General features: G+C 43.8%; 1 protein-coding gene across 1 annotated transcript in view; it reads left to right on the top strand.

Annotated features, from left to right (window-relative positions):
• The first annotated feature begins 18,735 nt into the window (after positions 1-18,735).
• LOC138664827 (signal transducer and activator of transcription 5B) overlaps positions 18,736-24,318 on the top strand; it is a 233,500-nt gene continuing 227,917 nt past the window's right edge. Inside the window, exon 1 of the mRNA XM_069751807.1 lies at positions 18,736-19,032. The gene's annotated coding sequence lies outside the window, so the exon portion shown is untranslated. The remainder of the gene's footprint in view (positions 19,033-24,318) is intronic.

Below are 24,318 nucleotides of genomic sequence, written 5' to 3'. Positions count from 1 at the left end.
GGAGGTGGTGGGGACCCTCACTTGCCTCTTCTCTCCTATACACTGAGCCCATGCGGCACCCAATGGTTCCCTCAGGTTTACACTGTTCTGCTGTGTGTTAGGCTACTTTCACACATCATGGTTCTGCCGTCAGGCACAATCCAGCAAATTTTGAATAAAACGGACCCTTTTTTTCTGCCGGATCCGTTTTTTTCTCATACAGTTGCATTAGTTCTGGATTACGACGGATGGCTTAACGTTTCATCCAGCAAAAATAACTTTTCTGGCGGCCGGAGAAAACGTCCAGAGGAACGTTTTTTCTCTCCGGCAAAAAAACGTGCAGCAACGTCTGGCCATAAACGGATAAAACTCTTTCTCTCCCTGGAAATCAGCTCGTCGGATCCGGCAAAAAAAACAATCCGTTGCATCAGTTTTTCACAATTTACAATCCTTTTTTTTCAAAAGTCGACGACGAATCCAGCATGACAATGAAAACCTGATGTGTGAATGTAGCCTTAAAGGGACACTGTCACCTGGATTTGGAGGGAACAATCTTCAGCCATGGAGGCAGGGTTTTTTGATTCACCCTTTCCTTACCCGCTGGCTGCATGCTGGCTGCAATATTGGATTAAAGTTCATTCTCTGTCCTCCATAGTACATGCCTGCGCAAGGCAAGATAGCCTTGTGCAAGCATGTACTATGGAGGACATAGAATGAACTTCAATCTAATATTGCAGCCAGCATGCAGCCAGCGGGTAAGGAAAGGGTGAATCAAACACCCAAAAACCCCGCCTCCATGGCTGAAGATTGGTCCCTCCAAATTCAGGTGACAGTGTCCCTTTAATGTTGCATATTGTCTTGTCATGTATTAATGTGTCATGTTTCATATGTAATGAGTAATGCTTTGCACCCCCTATGCCATTGCATGTTCTGTGTCATTGCAATTGTATTAAGTTAGTTTAGGGATAGAAGGGGTTAAGAAAAGGGGCCGGTCCAGCAAGCTTACAAGGCAGGAATTTCCTGCTTCTGTGCACTGCAGAGCCCGAGCAGGCTTGCCCAAGGCAGGATGTGCTTCACTGCCAGAGCAGGGGGACACTAGCTGCCAAAGACTCCCGAACAGTGTGGATGGGCCCTAGTGTTGGGGGACCATCCCTAGAAGGACTTTTAAGGCTTCCGAACTCGAATGGGAGCTAATGCTGCTGGTGTCACAATAAGTATAGCGACCCCACACGGTAGTGGACGGCACAACAAATACTCAATGGATGGAAAAGGGGGGAGGAAGGCCCTAGCAATAGGGAAATAAAGGAATGGTCACCTCATACTCAAACCTGAACCTCACCCAGCAATCCCATAACACCCTAAGCGGGTTCTTCCCCTCGCCGCCATCAGGAATCTCGTCCCTCTCTGACACCTCACACTGCCCTGGCTAGTGCACTGGCCGGCAAGGAGCGCTAGCCTCACCTAAGCAGATAGTAACACACAGGGGACAGTGACAAATACAAAAGGGACGAGGAGAAAACACCACACAGCTTCCAGACTCAGCTGCCCAGCTCCACATCACAGATGACACTGAAGCCAGACTCCAAACTCCACTCAGCGTAGGATACGACACCAGGACCTCAAACAGCTGATAAACGCTGGCACCAGAGCGCTCCTCAGTCCTCACACATCGGCTGGTCTCCAGAGAAACTCTATCACCAACAGTCAGCTGATGCATCAGGTGACCCAGCAGCACTGCAGTTACACCAGATTGCCAGCGGGGGAAAAACTGACATTAACCCCTGATGGTCCTGAAAGGAAAAAAGCTACTTTTAAAGAGCCACTGTCACCCCCCTCCAGCCGTTATAAACTAAAAGAGCCACCTTGTGCAGCAGTAATGCTGCATTCTAACAAGGTGGCTCTTTTAGTTTTAGGTTCAAGTATACCCCAAATAAAGCGTTTTTATACTTAGCCACAATTCCTGTCTCTAGCCAGGGAGGCGGGTCCTCACTCCCCAGCTCTAACCGCTCTTCTGCCGTCACTCCAATCTTCCTGCGCTTTCGGCGCCGCCCCCTCAGCGCTGTGTACTTTTCAAAACCAGCGCCTGCACAGTGTACTGCTGTGCTGCGCAGACGCAGTAAGCTCTGGCCGTCTGACGTCCCAGCCAGGCTTGCAGACTGCACCTGCGCAGGCATTGCGGCCAGCCACCTTTGGAATCCCCGCCCCGCACTGTGCATAATGCATAACACAGTGCGGGGCGGGGAAATATTGTTAACGTTGTTACTTATGACTATTGTGTATGAACTGTTAAACTGTAAAGCGCTGCGGAATATGTTGGCGCTATATAAATAAAAATTATTATTATTTACTATTATCCTCCTATGCATGGTAGGTGCCACATAAAACACCATCCCAGGGCTTTTGCCAGGAGAAAGTTCTCCTGATCCTCTTAATAATGCTCCACTTCATCTTCAGAAGTCACTTCAACATCTCACCCAAATCTACACTGGTCTTAGCAGGAATCCAACACTTTAAAAACGAAGCCATGGTTTCATGAGCTTCTTTTGATCGAGCTATTGCTCTGGTAAGGGCGACTGGCAAGAGTCTCTCCTGGCGAAGTTTGACATGAAGTCAACCTTCCTGTGATCATGACACACCAACAGTCTGTTCAATATATTGGTATTCCTTTAATATGTTATGTTTGTTTCTTGAGTGGGTAGTCCATGCGATATGAAACAGGCCAGAGATCCATGCACTTCCTAAATTACTTCCTTTTTGTGGCAAGTGGATGCAGTCATGTTTGTCAGTATATATTGGATACCTTTAATTTCTTGATGAAGAAATTTGATGTTCCATAATCTGAGTTTAAGATGGGGGTGCCCATCACAACCTTTTATAATGGGCAAAACTATACTGAACTACTCATTAATACAATTGACATTGAATGCCTGCATAGGTGTGTATAATAGGGAGGTAATAGTTAACAGGAGCTTACTTTTTCTACCCTTAGGGTACAAAAAATAGCGCTACTGACCCGTCCACTTATTTACACAACCAGGAAAACTTAATTAGCAAAAAAAATGTTTTTCCTATTTTCTGATATCTAAACCTGAGGGTGAATTACATAGTTTAAAAAACAAGATATATGTCCCACCTGCACTGGTCAGCATCAGAACATGACATTACCTGGCGGGCGCATTCACAATTTTGCTATGTAGCCCCTTTTCTAGATACACCCCTGGATTCTTCTTTTCTTGGAGATAAAAATTAATATCATCCATATGGTGTTCCTTGTAAAAATTGGAAAGGTTGTTGAATCTTATTGAGATTTCTGCTCTGGCCCCAAAGTCACACTGAAATAAATGCAATTGTTGTTAGGATTGCTGGTTTTCAGTAATTTTGAGTAATGCTAGGGTTTTTTCCAGCCCCTGCCTACTTGACGGGTGAATGCTCCAGATCCCGGCAATTCACTTAATAGGTCATTGAAAGTACATTTGGAAATATGGGAAGAATTTTTATCCAGGTACAACGAAAACATCTACTATATGACCGCAGATTGCACTAACTTTGAATTTTCATTATTCACTGAGGCCTCAGCCCATCGCAGATTCGGGGTAGTGTTTTCGTCTCACCAGCAGTATGGCTTGAATTGGGTTTATGTAAAAATGTCACCTTGTTCAAAATCTTCTACACAATTGTAGCTGACGAGGTCTGGTAAGAATATCTTAACAACCATCACATTTGTTTTTGGACAGACACTATGATCGTGTTCCATTGTATCAACAATTTGCTCCTTTGCATGTCATTTTTTTGCTATGGCATTTTTATTTGCACTATGTTCTCATGGTAGATGTTTCGATTTTTCCATTTTCCTTGGTAGGAGTGTTACAAATTCTTACTGAAGGCAGATTTCGAAGACAAGAAATGCTTTTGGGACTTGGTGGACTTCAGTTGATGCTGTTGATTAGCTCATCTGTTACTCCAGCCACAGGAAAAAACTAGGAGGAAAAGACAGCGCAATAGGGTTATATCCAAGGGAGATAGGGGTGATAAATAAGGTTACGCTAACCTAATTTGGTTGTGTATGCACAACATCAGATCGGGGGGGGGAAAAAACAGATAAGGAGAATTTGTGGATAATCTGCACTGTTGTTATCCCATAAAATAAATCCAAGTCAAGACAGAAACTATTTGCATGTTTTCTTTATTCAGTCAATGCGTTTTACAGACTTCTTCATCCGGTCAACATATTTCTTGATATCTCATACATCAGGAGAATGAGGTCACGTAACCCATTTGACACTACAGTAAGGAGTATATCAATAGGGGCTCGCTCACATGAGCGTAAAACATAGACGACTGCTATCTGATATTTTATCGGATAGCACTCAGCCCAGTGTTATAATATGGGGCAGCTCATATCTGTGATTGTTGTCTCATACCGATTCGGCATGAGAAAATAATTGCAGCATGCGGATTATACTCACTCAAATAAATCTATTGGTGCGTGTGAAACATCGGACTACACTTGGATGTCATCCCAGAGAATAGAGAAGATGGAAAAATTAAGTTTTCCATCTTCTCTGTGCCTGTGATACGATTCATGCGATAGAATCGGATCACAGTAAGATGACACTCGGCTCCATCTCTGACAGAGTTTAATTCAAGTGACATTGAATATTCAGAAAAAGAGAATAGACAGCACCTCCAAAAATCATGCATTGATCTAATGCTGCTAGACAAAAATATATTTAACTGGACACGAGGTTCTTAGTTTAACATTCTGATCAGACTGTTTGAAGCCCACTACCATGTCATGGCGAACCTCTCAGTCTCTCCTAACTTTTATTGCCTTAAAGGAGCAGCGTCGTGTGCCAACCACCGTTGTAGTGACAATAAACCAACACGGCGAGTGGCCTGGTGTCTCACAGCGCACATGCTGCAAGACTGAGTCCCCATGACTCTCAGCTGCACTGCCCCACAAGCACAAAACCACAGCAATAATGGCCGCCACACAGCATCAGCACCAAACGAAAAGAGCATTGAAACTCACCTTCCTTAAGCTCTTACATGAGAGCAAAAATAGGTTGTACCCCCTTTGCGGTCTCCTGCTAATTAAAGTCGCAGACTCAGTCTTGCAGCATGGGTGCATGCTGGTGCATTGTCGCTGCGGCGGTGGTTAGCGCACAACACTGCTCCTTTAAGGCTATTAATGTTAGGACCAGAGGTTCGCCGTGGTGTGGCAGTGGGCTTCATGCAGTCAAATCAAAATGTTATTAAACTAAGATTCTCATGTTCAGTAATATGTATTTTTGCCTTGTGGCATTAGATCACTGTATGATTTTTTGGAGGTGCTGTCCATGCTCTTTTTTAGCGTATTCCAAGTGACATTAGTGGATCGCCCCCAGTAGGGCAGTGGGGTACTCGGAGCCGGGCCCTTCTGTTCTCAATGGGGATGTCACGGTGGATGACCCGGTCCGAGGCCCTAGGGGACGTCAGTTAATAAATGGGGGAAAGGTCTTTAAAGGGATAGTGTTCGTGACACAATCTGTGGTACTCGGTCAGGGTGACCGATGCTGCTTAGGGGTCCACTGGGGTGATGTTTTGGCAGCTAGATGGTATACCTTCCCACAGGTGAAGTATGTTCCCAGGACTTCCCATAGTGTAGATGGTGGTTGGTGTGAGGTGCAGTGAAGAACGAGGACACAAGGTTGCAGTCTCTTTACCTTTACTGAAGGCTTCAGCATCCACAGTCCAGGGTACCGACCACAGGGTAGGCAGAGTCTAGCCAGTCTGAAGGCAAATCCAGAGTCCCCTTATCCAGGTGGAAATCAGTGGCCTTCCTCTAGCGCCTGGATGTTGTAGTACCTCCCTGCTGAGCTTCTCGGTAAGGTCCTCACAACTGATGTTGGTGTTCTAGATGTTATTTCTCTTTCTCTCTGTCCCCCTGATGGAATGGATAGGACAAACCCGTATGACTGATGGCCTGAGGCTTTTTACAGGGACTCTAACACGCCCCAGCCCCCACAAGTTGCCACGTGCCTCCTTGGTGTAGGTGCGGACAGGTAACTTGGAATTAGCTGTCCTGCCAGTCTCTGAAGTAATGCATAGAGATCCTTACTCCCTCGGTATTCTGGCTACCGGATTCTGCGCTTCAGAAAGAAGCAGCCTGCTCCTGGCTTGGCTCCCTCTGATATTCCTCTCCTGTGCTTTGCTTTCCTGCACACTCTCTGCAATATGTTCTGCTTTCTATGTCTCTTCCCAGGAGTTGTAGTACTTCATGCCACAGAGCTCCTCTTCCTCTGTCTTCCTGACAGGAACTGAACTCTGAACCCCCTTTCCCTCCAGATCAGGATGTTTTATAGGGGAGTTCACCTAAAACAGGCTTAGAGCTCCCCTTCTGGCCTGGAGGGTGAACATGTTGCATGCATAGTATTTACCTGGTAAGGAGATTTCCTTTATTGCCTTCAGACGTACCATCACTCCCCCTGGTGGAAGAATGACATTACTGCAAGGACCAGGACCCTGGGGCGCTGCATTAGCATAATCGGCCCGATTCTCATGTATCAGATAATCGACCCAGCCTGAGACAGGTGGCCTTCCATGTCTGTCGCTCGCTGCACTGTCATTTATGGGAGTTCTGAAATATTAGGCAGTAAGGAAAAAACCTATGATCTGTTGTTTGGATCCATGTACACACATGACCTCTTCCTCTTTAGGGCTGATTCACGTAATTTTTTTTACAAGGATTTAGAAGCGGATACAAATCCACATAAAAAATGTTTCAAATACTCTTTGAAAAAGCTTCTTAAAAGTTATCCAATGTTTAAAATAACATGAAAAAAAACATCACTGTGTGTGAAGTAGCTTTTCACATTGAAATCAGTCAGAAACAGCATTTGATACAGTTTTTGATGTAATTTAGGAGCAGACTCTATTCCTAAACCATAATCAAAAAGCTCTGTAGCTACATGAAGTTACATTCCCAAGGTGAGCATTCGGTGAGTTTTTTGATGTTACATTTTTGCATCTATTAAGTAAATTAGCTTACTTGCTTTTTTTTTTCATTGCATTTTTAGGTTGTTTTTTTTTCTGGCATTTTTATCACGTTTTTGGCAGCGTGGTTTTTTGTCTCTTTTTGGTGTGTCATGCTTCAAATAAAGCTGCTTTGTTTTTGATACTTCATGGTATTAGGCTTTGAGAACACTTTATTGATGTCATATGTGGATTTTCCGCACCTAGTGCAGTTCAATGGGGAAAATCTGACCATAAAACTCAGCGTACTTGAAAGAGAAAGTAACATGTTGCAGATTTCAAACGTGCACCAAAGGTCAGATTACAATGCAAAAAAAATACCGGTTGGGCAGGAGTTTTCTATAAATCCCAACCATTTTGCTGGAACTGTAAGACGCTGTGTTTTTGATACACAAAAATATGCAGTGTGAAAAACTCATTGTGGGCACACAGTCAAAGTGGTGATTGATGGAGGTTAGAGTCCTGAAAGTAGGATTTGTACTGACCAAACACTGCAAATGAATTGTACTGATGGCTGGTGCGGAAATCGACTGTGTGGTTATATGTGTGTGATGTAGGTATTTGCGAGTGTGGTTACATATGTGTTGGAGCTTTTGTGTATGTGTCTCTTTTCGGGTATCTTTGTTAATCTGTACGCCTCAGCCTGTGTCTGCTTCCTGTCCCCTCCCGTTCACACCATCTGGAAGTCATGTGATTTCTCCGATGTTTACTTGTAAGCAGCCCCCTCCCCCTCTTTTTTTATTACCTGTACTCACCACTGTTATACAAAGAACAGGCTCATGACCGAAAATACATAGGTGCATAAGCAGGAATGGAAAGCAGAATAAACATTCAACACCCTATAGGTTTAGAAGCAAATTCTACATTTCTGATGCCCTCGATGTTACTGTTTTGGTGCTGACTTCAGAGACGGTTGCTACAAGAAAAGGTTACGCAGCGTATTTTTCACAAATTTCTGCAGAAAATCTCTAGTGGCAAATCCAACCCAAATTGTGCAAATGATAAAAAGAACAAAGTAAAACCTAATGGGTATACAGTTGAGCAAAAAGACTTTTGGGACGCTCATGCAGGTGGTTCATGACCACTGCGAACCTACTATTACCTGCGGCATCCCCTAACGCCTCTTCTGGTGAGTAAGCCTTGCAACGTCATTACAACTCATGCATGATGTCACAGGGACCAAGTAATCAGAAGAAGCGCAACGGGGCAGAACAATGCAAACGGCCACAGTCTATGGCAACAGGCGCTGGACCAGAGTCCTGCGAACGTTTTTGCTCAACTTTAAATGTGTATAAAATGCGCAACTACTGGTAATTTGCAGCAAAAACAACAATAGTCAGGGTCGGATGGGGTGCCAAGAGCCAACGCTAATGTTGACTCTAGGGGCTCTCTTTTCAGCTGCATGCAAACATTACCTGACTCTTATTCACACATTTAATTATGTTTCTATATATTAATACACTGAGTAGTTTGCAAAATGAATGATGTGATGTTGCCTTTGTCTTCACTCAGGCTTGGACTGGCCCACATGAGTACAGGAAAATCCTTGGGTGGGCCACAATATACTTGAATCACTATGTACAGGCATAGGCAGTATCTTATTCACTTAGAATATACCCGTTCATTGTTATATAAATCTGTGATTGGGGATAATGTCAAATTTGCATGTGGATGAAAAGTGGGGCCCTGGAGTTGACTACTGGTGGGCCCTTGGCACCACTGTCCGACACTGTGTTCCACTTAGTGAATTGGGTGTATTGGGCCAAGTGCTGCTCATATAGGGTGATGAGGGGCTCAGTCTTGCAAAGAGGCCCACCCGGGGATTCACCTTTTCTCCTGTTGGTCAGTCCGAGCTTGAATGCAATTGCGATTTGGGCTTTTCAAGTTAAAATCAATAAGGAAAATACACAACAAATATATGACATAAAAGCTGTGTTCACATATTGTATAGTGGAAATCCACAGTGCTTCAAAGTAAATGAGATCCTATCCAGTGTCATCTATATGCTGTGTCAAAATATCCATCTGCATGTAAATTCATCTACAATGTGGATTTAAAAAAATTATTTTATTCAGGGTTCTATGTATGGACCGGCGCATGCTTTCTGTAGTCATTGAATGATACACAAAACAATGGACTCATAGTAATGTATAGAGAAAGTGACAGTTGCGACGTGTGGCCATACGCCGCAATGCGTTGCTAATGTTAGTCTATGGGAAAAAAACGCATCCTGCAGACAACTTTGCAGGATGTGTTTTTTCTCCTAAACGACGCATTGCGACGTACAGCCAAAAACGCTAGTGTGAAAGTAGCCTATAGCCAGATTCCAGAAAAAGAAGCAATTGACCAGACCACAAATATTTCTGTTGATTTTTATTTTAGGGATATTTACTCCATTTGCTCCTAATATGATGTTAATGGGCTTGTATGGGAACATTCGCAGGATTAAAACCACTAGTGTAAGAAAGCGCGATGTAGATCTGTGTGAGAGGATTCCTTTCCTAAACTGTTCAGATAAGATGTGACTCCTCTATTTATTTATATCAATATATTAGATAGCAGTGAAGGCCAAAACCTTCAGGAATAATCCAGTGCAATAACAAAGTAAAAAATAGAGGGATGGAAGAGGTCTAATACAGAGCATTTCAAAGACAGCCGTCAGCAATAAAGGATTGTTAGTAGACATACACACTTAAAGGGGTTGGCCAGCCGATAATAAAGGATTGTTAGTAGACATACACACTTAAAGGGGTTGTCCAGCCGATAAAAATGTTTTAAAAAACACTTAGTTTATAAAATAACAAAGTAAGTAAAGCTGTACTAACCTCCACTGCTCCATCATTTCACACTCCTTTGCAGCTTTCTGTACTTCCAGATAGCACACCAGGAACCTTGGAGCCCAGGCAGCAGGAGGTCAGTAAGATGTGAAGACTTTTGTTATTTTATAACCCTTTAAGTAATTTTTACAAGAAAAAAAAGTTGGACAACCCTTTTAAAGGGAGTCTGTCATCACATTTTGTTCAATCTAAACTATTTATATGGGCATACAGGTTAGGCTACGTTCACATTTGCGTTGCGCGCCGGTGCGTCGGCGACGCAACGCACGACGCACACAAAACGCGCGCAAAACGCGCGCAAAAACGCTGCGTTTTGCGACGCGTGCGTCGTTTTTTGACGAAAATCGGACGCACGAAAAATGCAACTTGTTGCATTTTCTTGCGTCCGACGCTAGCGTCGGAAACAACGCACGTGTCGAAAAACGCGACCAAAAAAACGCACGCGTCCCCTATGTTAAACATAGGGGCGCGTCGCCGCTGCGTCGCCGCTGCGTCGCCGACGCAACAGCGACGCACATTAGCGTAACGCTAATGTGAACGTAGCCTTATAGACTGCTGAGGAGAGTCCTACCTGTATGCCTCAAATCAGATGCCTTGTTTTCTTTTTTATTAAATTTGCAAACATTTCTACATTTCTGTTTTTTTTCTGTCAAGATGGGGTGCAGAGTGTACATTAATGAGAAAATAAAGAACTTTTTTGAATTTACCAAATGGCTGCAATGAAACAAAGAGTGAAAAATGTAAAGGGGTCTGATTACTTTCCGTACCCACTGTAAGTATGTATCATAAGATTGCGAGAATAATACATTCCGAGTTGTCAAAGACTGACATATTGCTGACATATCCATCAATATGAGATCTGTAGTGGGCTGCCAGCACCACCGTTCAGCTGTTATCATTGTTGGACCCCTACCGATCTGATGTAATGACTTACCCTAGGGATAAGTCATCATTATGTCAGTCCTGGACAGTCACTTTAATTTGACTGTCTGTCCTTGAACATCATTTTGTTTTTTTCAAGTTATCTAAGTGGGTCAAACAATATGTTCTGTTTCATTTCTTATTAACTGTTTATAGCTATGTAGGTTGAAAAACGACTTAGGTTGAACTTGATGGACCTATGACCTATGTTATACATTCTCTAACTCTATTTATGACCCACAATGCCATTTGTTGTGCGGAAAGCATCCAGCTCTGTTTTAAATGCTGATATAGTGTCTTCCATTACTACCTTTTGTGATTAGAGTAGGCAGACAGTCATTCCACAGACTGACTAATCTAACTGTAAAGAACCATTTCCTATTTAGATGCTGGAATCACTTCCTCCACATGCAATGAGTGCCCCCTGGTCCTTTGTTAGGCCTTTGGAAGGTAAAAGTTATGTGCCAGTCCTTTGTACTGACCACACATATATTTATACATATACAGTTGTGCTCAAAGGTTTACATAACCAGCAGAATTTTTGCTTTCTTGGCCTTTTTTCAGAGAATATGAATGAACGAACGAATGAATGAATGAACACCAAAACCTTTTCTCCGCTCATGGTTAGTAGTTATAATAATAATCTTTATTTTTTTTTTATAATAATAATCTTTATTTTTATATAGCACTAACATATTCCGCAGCGCTTTACAGTTTTTTGCACACATTATCATCACTGTCCCTGTTGGGGCTCACAATCTAAATTCCCTATCAGTATGACTTTGGAATGTGGGAGGAAACTGGAGAACCAGGAGGAAACCCCCGCAAACACGAGAGAACATACAAACTCTTTGCAGATGTTGTCCTTAGTGGGGTTTAAACCCAGGACTCCAGCGCTGCAAGGCTGCTGTGCTATCCACTGCACCACCGTGCTACCCCAGTTGGTTGAAGACATTTATTGTCAAACTACTATGTTTTCTCTTTTTAAATCATAATAACAACCCAAAACATCCAAATGACCCTGATCAAAAGTTTACATATCCCACTTCTTAATATCGTGTATTGCCCCTCTAACATCAAAAGACATCAATGTCTTTTGTGGTAGTTGTGGATGAGGTTCTTTATTTGCTCAGATGGCTGCCAACTATTCTTGGCAAAAAGCCTCCAGTTTCTGTAAATTCCTGGGCTGTCTAGCATGAACTGCGTGCTTGAGATCTCCTCAGAGTGGCTCAAGGATATTGAGGTCAGGAGACTGAGATGGCCACTCTAGAACCTTCACTTTGTTCTGCTGTAGCCAGTGACAGGTCGACTTGGCCTTGTGTTTTGGATTGTTGTCATGTTGGAGAGTCCAAGTACGTCCCATGCGCAGCTTCGGGGCTGATGATTGCAAATTTGCTTTCAGTATTTGCTGATAACGTGCTGCATTCATCTTTCCTTCAACTTTAATCAAGTTTCCTGTGCTTTTGTAGCTCACACATCCCCAAAACATCAGCAATCCACCTCCGTGCTTTACAGTATGAATGGTCTTCCTTTCATCATAGGCCTTGTTGACCTCTCTCCAAATGTAACGTTTATGGTTGTGGCCAAAAAGTTCTATTTTGGTCTCCTCACTCCAAATTGCCTTGTTCCAGAAGGTTTGAGGCTTGTCTCTGTGCTGTTTTGAGTATTATAGGTGAGATATTTTGTGGCATTTGCGCAGTAATGGCTTTCTTCTGACAACTCGACCATGCAGCCCATTTTTCTTTAAGTGCCTACTAATTGTGTATCTTGAAACAGCCACACCGCTAGTTTTCAGAGAGTCCTGTATTTCAGATGATGTTATTTGTGGGTTTTTCTTTGCATTCCAAACAATTTTCCTGGCAGCTGTGGACGACATTTGTGTTGGTCTACCTGACCATGGTTTTGTTTTTACGGAGCCTTTGATTTTCCATTTGTTAATCACAGTTTGAACGCTGCTGACTGGCATTATCAATTCCTTGGATATCTTTTTGTATCCTTTTCCTGTTTTATACAGTTATTATTATTATTATACATTTTTATAGCGCCATTTATTCCATGGCGCTTTACATGTGGATACGGGGCAAATATCAACTACCTTTTCCCGTAGATCCGTTTACAATTATTTTGCTTTCCCCATGACTCACAATCCAGAAACGTCAATGGCTGATTGAAGGATGCAAGAGTCTGTCTGGATCCCAGAAACTCACTCAGCTTCTATGCGCACACACTGATTGCAAGCAAACAGGTTACGGGTGAGGATGTTACCTTTAGTAGCCATTCAAACCCATTTGTGTCAACTTCTGCGCATGTTGTCAGGCCAAAATCACCAGGCTATGTAAACTTTTGATCAGGGTCATTTGGATATGTTGGGTTGTCATTATGATTTAAAAAGAGAAAACACAGTAGTTTGACAATAAATGGCTTCACCCAAACACTAAACATGAGTGGAGAAAAAGTTTTGGTGATATTATTAATTCTCTCTGATAAAAGGCCAAGAAAGCAAAAATTCTGCAGGGGTATGAAAACTTTTGAGCACAACTGTACATGGCCGGTTTTAGACAAAGTGGGGCCCTGTGCAAAAGTTTAAAGTGGGGCCCCAAATGCTCACATATTTCACCATCACACAGAAACATTTCTGTTGTATTTACAAGAGCTAAGTTCAAGCCGCTAAATGAGAGCGATCGACAATATTGAAGTCGTTCAACGCTTGTTTCCCAGCCTGTTTAGGATATGTGCACATGTTCAGTAATTGGCAGCGCTTTGGATGCAGCACATGTCCAAAGTGCTGCCGGCTATTGAATGCAGGTGAATCCTCATGTGTTTATTGAACCATGCGAATTCACTGCATCCAGTACATTGTATGGGTAAAATTTATCTGGAGAGATGTGCCGCATGTCCGTCTCCGTTGATGAGCTGCGGGTGTATTTGCACGCATACCGGGCATGGGATTTCTTGAAATCCCATCCACTGTGCTGTAACATCTGGCCGCTGCACAAGTACGCAGCGTCCAACCCACATCGTTTACTGGCCGTGTGCACCTACCCTTACTCCGGCTGAGGAAGAATGATTGATTCAGATAGTCCACGATACAGTATAATGCAGGTCCCATATAGTACATGTAGTAAAATGCACTTCCCATGATCCTTGATAGAGTATAATGCAGCCCCCATCAGAAAGTATAATGCAGCCCCCTCAGAGTATACTGCAGCCCCCATCAGAAAGTATAATGCAGCCCCCTCAGAGTATACTGCAGCCCCATCATAGAGTATAATGCAGCCCCCTCAGAATATACTGCAGCCCTCTCATAGAGTATATTTTAGTCCCCACATAGAGCATAATGCGGCCCCCCTCAGACTATAATGCAGCCCTCTCAGAGTATACTGCACCCCCCTTCATAGAGTAAAATGCAGCCCCCTCAGAGTATACTGCAGCCTCCCTCATAGAGTATACTGCAGCCCCTTCATAGAGTATAATGCATCCCCCTCAGAGTATACTGCAGCCAACCTCAGAGTATAATGTAGTTCCCATCATATAACATAATGTATGTAACTCCTTTCTCATGTACAGCACCATGAAATTAATGGTGCTATATAAATAAATAATAATAATAATAATAATAATAATGCCTTCTCAGAGTATACTGCAGCCACCCTCAGAGTATAATGTAGTTCTCGACATATAGCATAATGCAGTCTTCTCAGAGTATAATGCAGCCCCCACACAGCATAATTCAGCCCCTCCACAAACACACACACAGTATAGTGCAGTCCCCGCACTGTATAATGCGGCCTCCACACATACACAGTATAATGCAGCCCCCACACACACACAGTTAGGCCTGGCCATGTGAAACGTGGCCCTGAGTGGTAGCTGTGAGCGAGGTGCTTGTCTCTGTCACCCCGACATGTTACATGAAGGTGGGGCCCTGACTTGATGTGTGGACTTGTGCTGTGGGGGCGCTATGCCTTTGCAGGCCGCATGTTACTCATGACTAAGGTTGGCCAGGACCAGATACTTGACAGGTCAATGAGGGAGACCACGAATCAAAAAACTTTTTAGTCAACGATAACTTGGAGGGGATTACATACATTGAATAGCACACATCTTTACCAATGTTTCTTTTACAATATGGTGTATTTTCCACACACAGTTTCAATTCCTTCCTCTTTACTCATTTGTCCTCTACCTTCAACGTTCCTTTCTACTTGACCACAGCCCAGCTCAATACTACAGTCCAGTTAGCAAGACTCCTATTCTCAACTCACGGTTCCGTGTCTTCTTTCCCTTCTAGGGAACTATATTGCCAGTATGGATGATACTTATCTTCTCTGTTCCAGACGTGAACTCCTGTCTGGTGCACTCTCTTCGTCTGATGTACTATGTCCCGTCTAGGCCCGTTACTTCTGTGAGTCATAAAGTCTGGGCCGTACTGCTAAGCGTCCTGACCCAGGACCTGTCTCCGATTGATCACTCTATCTTTTGGTCACTTTTTCTTCGCTAATATCTCGCTATTCTCTGTCTCCTCTCTCATTAAAGACAAAACCTGTCAGCAGGGTTGTTGCACAGTAACCTACACACAGTGTCAGGTCAGCACCCTTATACTGATTAAAATGATACCTTGGGTAATGAAATCATCTTGTGGTTGTTGTTTAATCTTTATTTTACCTCTGTCCCTTCAGCTTAGCCCCTCCCACTCCGGGCAAATCCCAACCATTAACTCACACTGTCCCTGTAAACTACTAGTTGCTGGGCAGGATACATTCCCAATACCATAATGTATTTCACAGTTCACTTTACACATCAACAATACACATATTCTTCAAGGGGGAACGTTGGACAATAAGTCCATGTCTAAACAGGCCTGAAACTGGGATAGGTGGGACAGTATTATATCATAGCAACAAACACAGGGGATACAGACAGTGGCATGTTATTTACATCAGGGTGCGCAGTGAAACTAATTATTTTAGGCAGACCACATTGTCATTATTATTTATTTCAGGGGTTTTCTTTGTGTGTCCTGATTGTCTATGGGGAAGGGGTGATAATGAGGAGGAAGCAACTGCAGAAGGGCTCAGACACTGCTGTTTCTTTTGGTAAGTATTCTACTGTAGCTAACATAGAAAAATTCAAAAAAACACAATATGAAGAGCAGACTCACCAAACCTTGTCAGATGACAAATGCACTCGCAGGGTGCAGCAGGCCCCCGATAATAAATGCTAAAGCAGCACAGGTGCAAGCTACTGATGAGAGCAACCACCCACTCGCCCAAACATTAGAGGGGTTGGCTGCCTAGTAGGAAAAATGCACACAGGTAAGGCCTGCATAAGACACTATTCACACAGATAAATGTGATGCACAGTGTCTGGACAACCTATTGATCACGCTCCATAGTATTAGCAGGCGGGCTGTCCAGCACTATAGATATACATGCAACACACAAGAAACAACATAAAGGGGCCCTGCTGCACCCTGCAAAAAGATGACAAAAAGTGCAAAAAAGATGAAAAATTAAATAATGTATATAATACATTAGATGAGGTATTAGTTACAATTTTGGCCAAAATGGATAAGCCCGCAACCCAACGTCAAGGGTCCTCATCAACTTGCGAGTCCTACTCTAATATCAAAAACACCTAACATAGAAAAATTCAAAAAAACACAACATGAAGAGCAAACTCACGAAAAATTTGTCAAATGACAAATGCACTCGCAGGGTGCAGCAGGCCCCTGATAATAAATGCTAAAGCAGTGGTTGGTTGCTCTCATCAGTAGCTTGCACCTGTGCTGTTTTAGCATTTATTATTGGGGGCCTGCTGCACCCTGCGAGTGCATTTGTCATTTGACAAGTTTTGGTGAGTTTGCTCTTCATGTTGTGGTTTTAAGTATTCTACTGCCTCAGCCCAATTCTGGATTCACAGTAACACTGCTCAGTACTGCTATATAATGTCCACCATGCTGCTACTGCTTCTGTGCAAGCTGCATGGAGACAGCTGGAGCAGAACCTCCTCGTCTATATGTGTTCTGTGTTTTAGAGACATAACATCTAGTCCCCACCCTTTAATTGTGGAAAAACTGAGAATTAGCTTTGGAGACTGCAGAGGGAAAATCTTTACAAAAGTGAAGGGTGCAAGTCATATAATGACCAAATAAAGTGCTATTATGTGTGTACACACAGCCGCTTTCTCTGACAAGTCACCTGAAATGCTAGCTATGCTTTGAAGGATTTGCCCCACAAAATTGTATCACCTACCCATGAGATATAATAAATGTATGATCTCTGGGGTCCAGCTGCTGAGGCTGCTCAGTGATCAGGAGCACAGGAGGCCTTAAAGGGACACTGTCACCTGAATTTGGAGGGAACAATCTTCAGCCATGGAGGCGGGGTTTTGGGGTTTTTGATTCACCCTTTCCTTACCCGCTGGCTGCATGCTGGCTGCAATATTGGATTGAAGTTCATTCTCTGCCCTCCGTAGTACATGTCTGCACAAGGTGCAATCTTGCCTTGTGCAGGCGTGTACTATGGAGGACAGAGAATGAACTTCAATCCAATATTGCAGCCAGCGGGTAAGGAAAGGGTGAATCAAAAACCCCAAAACCCCGCCTCCATGGCTGAAGATTGTTCCCTCCAAATTCAGGTGACAGAGTCCCTTTAAAGTCCCCCTGTGAATGGAGTAGTGAGCATGTGAGACCACCCCTTCTGCAGCTCATGAATGGAGCAGTGGTCAATATTCTCATCACAGCACCATTCGGATAATTGTTGGGGGTCTCAGCAATTGGTGATCATACATGTATAACCTAAGGGGTTGTCCGGGACTTTTATTTAGGATAGGTCATCAATATCTAATTGATGGGGGAAGAGGGCAGCATGCCCGCCAATCAGCTGTGCTCAGCTCTATCAATGGAATATTGGCGCGGCCAGATGCGGGTACGGCTGCTTGGCAGGAATACTGGGCGTCTCCCTCCACCAATCAGACATTGATGACCTATCCTTAGGGCGCAGTCAGACGGAGTGTGATGGGGTCACAGTGCGCGGACTGGCCGGCGGCTCTCCTGCCCCGAGTGTGACAGCGGCATAGGAATACATGAAACTGTCATGCTTGGGTAGGGAGGGCTGCCGGCCAGTCTGTGCACTGCGTACCTATCTGACTGCGCCCTAAGAACAGGGCATCCATATGAAAGTCCTGGACAACCCCTTTAATTTCTGAATTCATTTTATATTTTCCTCTCATTGAGCCCCCCTATAATAACACATGCATGTGTCAATTCACTGACAGCAAAGCGAGCTACTGAACCCAGGGAGGACCTGCATCACTTGTTCTAATGAACTTTATTGGTAGAAAACACCAGACAAAACTGCGCACATTCTGCCAAATAGCTGCTGCTGGCTGAAGAGTTCAAGGCCACTCAGCCTCGACCACCTCCTTTATTCTCTGCACTGATTGGCTGCCCCCGCAACCTTCGTCCAATAGGAACAGTCCAGAAGAGATTGTCAGCGGTTACTAGAAGGAAAGTGGCGGCCTTATATGACGCCCGATTGGCTAGGTCTCATCACGTGACGTCACTTTATTTACAAACCACACACCGAAGCAGTGCGGCTCACACTGGAGGCGGAGCTGAGTGACAGTGAGGTGGGAGCGCGCTGCTTGTATCAGAGCACACGCGCCGCATTGTGTACTGTCATGAACGCGCTACCAATAAAGTTGTGGAATTGCGCATCCGTGATTTAAAGGGGAAGTGCTTTTATTGATGGCGTAGTGTTTTTTTTCTAGCGGTAGAGTTCCATAGTCCCATACTTTATGGGTCTGTATAGGCGGACATTTTGTTGGCGTTTTATTACCTGTGTAACATTACTCTGTGGCTTCATAAACATGGCGGCTGCGCTTACAGCGAGCTAATGGGCTGCAGACACCTGTTAGCTCTAGGAGATTCCAGACTAGTGACTACAACTCCCAGTAGGTGGAACTAGAACGTGAATACTATGCGTGCGCAGCCGGGGGCTACGGCTGACGGATGGGGGCGTGGTGCTGAGCGGCGGAGAACGCGTTACCCCAGGCAGGTGGCGCTGCTGAGCGGCTGAAGGCTGCAGCTGACGCTGGGACGAGCGGGGCAGGTTCTCGCCACATTTACTGCCACAGCTCGTGCGGACGGAGCAGCCACCCGCGGATTAAATGTGCGGCAGGGAGGAAAGCAAGGAGACACAAGCGCTCGTTCTCCTCCTCCCCTGGGGGAAGCAGGGACCGACCACCTCCCTGGGGGGAGAGGCTGCAGCCCCCTGAGGTAAGGAGCTGCTGGAGAGTGGGGTCTGTCAGCTGGAGAGTAGTGTGCAGGCGGGAGAGCTGCGAGGCTGTGACACCGAGTGCAGGGGATGGAGGGAGGGAAGGAGGGCTGACTGCTACTGTGTGTACACATACTGCAGCAATGTGTGTATATATATATATATATATATATATATATATATATACATATAAGGTGTGCATAATGATGTCTATATAGATAATTTATATGCATTTGTGTGTGAGAATTAAAAAATATCTATATGTGAGTTGTGGCCAGAAGTTTTAAGACTGACGCATTTTGGTTTTCGCAAAGTTTGCTCCTTCTGTGTTTTTTCATCTCAGACAGATGTTTCTATGGTTACTGAACTACAATTCTAAAGATTTAAGAAGTTTTTCAACTTTTAGTGACAAAAATATCAAGTTTATACCAAGACCCAATATTTACGCCGTTAACCCCCTATTTTTGAAGGCTTCTGCCCTTTGTCCTGGCAGCTAGATCTCCACCTCTGGGCCAAATCCTGACCGATGACCCATTCTTGTCTGATTAGTGCTTGGAGTTTATCATCATTTCTGTGTTTTTGCTTGCACGCTCGTTTGTTTTTTTTAAAAAAATATTTATCACAGGTTCTCAGTGAGATTGCGATCTTCTTGGCCATTTACACAAGTGTTTTGTTTCCCGAGCCGCCTAGTTATCACTTTTGTCCTGTGACATGATGCTTCATCATGGTGGGAAAAGTATTGCTCATCATCAAATTGTCACTGGATCATTTGGAGGATTAGATGACATTCTTTTTATTCTTAGGCAGAATTGTGAGTGAACCCACTCTCCATGGATGGTCTCAGGAGGCTTTACTGTTTGCACAGGACTCCTGGTAGCACTCACTGTATCTTTTCCCATATATCCCATGCAAAAATATTTTTTCTCCGCGATGAATAAATATACATGTAAATTGCTCCGCTGTGTGGATTCCCCCCCCCCCCAAAAAAAATAACTTTCTTGAGTGTTCTATCTGTGAACTAGAAGATGTCTGCAGTTAGGGTATTGCTGACCTATCCAGACCCAGGGCGACCTTCAGGGTGGCTTCATTCTGAAGCCTTGTTCATACTGCAATGCCATCCCACCATTGTGTGATGAAAAAATGTGCAAGTAATATATTTTGTATTTTTAATCCTTGTATTTCCAATATCTGTAATTATTTTATCTTCTTTGAATAAAGAATGGTATCTAAATATCCTCCAAGTGCAGCTTGCACTTGTCTCAACTATCCAGGAGCAAGCTCAGCTTGCACGATTTTTATTCCTGTTCTGACGTCTGCCAGAAAACAGAGCCAAGATGGACCGATATAATAATTTTTAGTGCCCCATTCTTCCTAATGGAACAGAGCAATGGAATTACTGATGTGTGAACTCTGCATAGGAAAACATGCTCCAGGAATTTTATAGGGTGTACAGATATTATCTAAAACCGACATATCAGGATAGGTGACGGATACCTTTTAATCAATGACACCCTAAAATGTGTGTTGTTACATGTGAGTATGTCTTATGTCAGCAGCAGTGCTGTGGAGTCTGTATAAAATGGACCAAATCCAACTCCTAAAATTTATATTAAATTGGGTACAGTAATTCAGTGCAAGATGTGCCACTGTGTGACGGTACCCTTAGGGTCCTAGCGATCAAAGTGCCACTGTGTGACGGTACCCTTAGGGTCCTAGCGATCAAAGTGCCACTGTGTGACGGTACCCTTTGGGTACCGTCACACAGGTGCCACTGTGTGACGGTACCCTTAGGGTACCGTCACACAGTGGCACTTTGATCGCTAGGATGGCACGATCCGTGACGTTCCAGCGATATTGTTACGATCTCGCTGTGTCTGACACGCTACTGCGATCAGGGATCCCGCTGAGAATCGTACGTCGTAGCAGATCGCCTGAAACATTATTTCGTCGCTGGACCTCCCGCTGACATCGCTGAATCGGCGTGTGTGACGCCGATTCAGCGATGTCTTCACTGGTAACCAGGGTAAACATCGGGTTACTAAGCGCAGGGCCGTGCTTAGTAACCCGATGTTTACCCTGGTTACCAGCGTAAACGTAAAAAAAACAAACTTTACATACTTACCTTCAGCTGTCTGTCCCCGGCGCTCTGCTTCTCTGCACTCCTCCTGCATCCTGTGTCAGCGCCGGCCAGCCAGAAAGCACAGCGGTGACGTCACCGATCTGCTTTACGGCTGACCGGCGCTGACAGTGCAGAGGAGAGCACAGCACCCGAGGACAGACAGCGGAAGGCAAGTATGTAGTGTTTGTTTTTCTTTACGTTTACGCTGGTAACCAGGGTAAACATCGGGTTACTAAGCGCGGCCCTGCGCTTAGTAACCCGATGTTTACCCTGGTTACCGGGGACCTCGGGATCGTTGGTCGCTGGAGAGCTGTCTGTGTGACAGCTCTCCAGCGACCAAACAGCGACGCTGCAGCGATCGACATCTTTGTCGTATCGCTGCAGCGTCGTTTCAGTGTGACGGTACCCTTATTGTTAGCTGAGCAATAATATGAGCAAACTAGGTATCAAATAGGCATATTGGAAAGACATCTGCAAGTTCTCACCTCAATGTTCCAGCTGCTTCTAAAGCAAACCTGAGCAAGCAAAGTGTATTTACATAGTAGGGTAACTACCTAGGAAGCAGAACCCGAAAGTGAGCAGTAGAGTTGTGGAATGTAGAGAGATGGAGGGAAGGGACCGATTCTGCATCACATGCTTCATAAAGGCGACCTGACAAATCTCCTGATGTGAACTGTTAGTAAGTTATTGAATTTCCACAATAAAGCAAATTTTCTGAATATTGTGTTACAATTCTTTGTGCTGCTCTTCTTTTATTGTTACTGAACTATTTATATATATATGGGTATTTAGCACCGAGGGACGAAGCTGTGTCTCCGCACATTATGACAGTACCCAATCTGTGCTGACAGTGTCAGATTGTGTAAAGAACCCTGGGGAATGGTAACCTCTGTTTGTAAATGTATTAATAGTTATGTTGGACCTCAATTCAGTTTTTGCTATGAGGCCCCTTGGTCAGCGCAGATAATTGTATAACCTGCTTATAATGCCTGCGTTACTGGACGGGAAGGTGGGTGATTGCCTCTGCTTTTAGAACAGCTGTTGTACTTGGACAACACTGCTCACCCTGGTGACATGTCTCTGATTACAGTATATCTCAGTATTAATAATTCTGAGGGTTTCCTATCAGTCTTAGTATTATTGATCTCATCTCGTGCTACTCAGCGTTTGCCCTGGAAATGTTACCTGTCTAATATCATTTATACTCATGATTTTCTTTATATATTTATATGTTGTAACGGTTTTATGTAGGTATTGGAAAAATGCTATTGAGTAAGATTACTTTAAAAAAGGGGTTAATAACACAGGTATAAAATCTTTTTTTTTCTTCTTCAGGTGCCAGGTTTTTTTTTAATGGATTTATGGTATTAGAGGGTGCTAAATTGAAAAGTACCATTAGTTTTGCTGAATTGGTTTTAGTTTTTTAGATAATTCATCCATGAAAATGAATCATTCTCCCAATGCAACTTGGGTGTGATTACAAATGCAGTAGCTTTTGCTCTATTTGTCTGTCTTTTGACGCTTTTTACAGTGTCGTAGGTAATAAGATATCCCATATAATTATTTTGTATTTCAATTTGTAGGCTTACAGTGCTAGAGAAGTGACTCTTTGAAGTCCGAATTCAACTGTAATTAATTATTAAATATCTGAGAAACTAGAGCCAATCTGTCAAAACCAAAGTCCTATTCTTAATCAGCACCGTAAACTTAGTACAAAAACCGATCAGGCATTGTTGACACCAAAATTACTCTATACCAGTGTAATCAATTAACAACATTCAAAGTGAATGATCTGAAGAGAAATCTAAATCTAATCAATATTTGGTGGGATCACCCTTTGCCTTCAAAACAACATAATTTCTTCTAGGTACACTTTGACAAAGTCAGGGATTTTGTAGGATAATAGTCGGCTGTATGAGTAACCAATTGTGCCAAACAAGTGATAATGATCACGATTTTCATTTGTCGGTTGAAAGAGTCATTAATAGTGTTGAGCGATACCTTCCGATATCCATAAGTACCGTATCTGTATCCAATTGGATCGGCCAATATCCAAAAAATATCAGATATAGCAATGCAAGTCAATGGGACACAAATACCGGAATGTAAATAAGCCCTTTCTGTCCTTCTACATCCTGTTCCGGAGGGGGGGAAAGTGTGGGCGGTGCGTGGGCGGACACTGTGTGTGTCTGTGCGGGCCTGCCGGGGCTCTGTGCGGGCCTGCCGGGGGCTCTGTTGCGCGCCTGCCGGGGGCTCTGTGCGGGCTATACATACAGACCTACAGTACATTAAACATAGAGTACATACTCACCATTACTTGTCATTTTGATCCCCGAAGCCAGTGTCACCTGTAAAAAAGATTGAAATAACTAACAACGAATATACTCCCTGTCCGCAGAAATCCACGAGTGTCCCACGACTATCTCCCGTGGAGAACGGCAGCATCAGCTGATGCGACCGCTCTCCTGGGGCTCCAGGAACACAATGATGGGAGGAAGGTATCCTTCCGCACTGTATTCCTCCGCCGCTGTAAAAAAATAGTCCCTAGTCTCACTTTTGGCATTGCCGTGTGAGAAATTTTCCCATGCAGTAATTGCCATAAAGTGAGACTTTGAACTATAGTAACCTCAGTGATGCACTGCAGGAGCCATTGTCTCCTGGCAGTGTGTCATTGAGGGTCCTATAGAGCAGTGACATCGGGTGATGTCACTGTTCTTTAGGGGAGATCGTCATGGGACACTCATTATTAATTGGACTACGGCGGACAGGTAGTATACGGTTTATTATTTTACGTTTTTTGCAGGCGCTGAAGTATGCTAAGTATGGTTAAATGAAGAATATTAAAATACTTTTTTCCTAATGTGTGTGTGTTTTATTAACCCTTTATTACTATTGGATTAATAATGGATAGGCGTCTTATTGACGCCTCTCCGTTATTAACCTGGCTTATATTCATAGCAGGCCACAAATATTGGACCCCGGTCGTCGGCTTTACCCCTCTGGCGCAGAAAATTGCATGGGAGCCCACGCTGTTTTTTTCCGTTTTTTTTTTTTTTTTTTTTTTTTTAAATTAAATGCTCATTAAGGCCACTTTCACACTTGCGTCGGTACGGGTCCGTCGTTATGCGTCGGGCCGACGTACCGATGCACGTTGTGAAATTTGTGCACG

This window comes from Ranitomeya imitator, chromosome 2, assembly GCF_032444005.1.
Source record: "Ranitomeya imitator isolate aRanImi1 chromosome 2, aRanImi1.pri, whole genome shotgun sequence".
In the NCBI taxonomy this organism is placed as follows: domain Eukaryota; kingdom Metazoa; phylum Chordata; class Amphibia; order Anura; family Dendrobatidae; genus Ranitomeya; species Ranitomeya imitator.
Note: the sequence above shows the minus strand (reverse complement) of the source record. Positions and strands in the feature narration are given on the sequence as shown.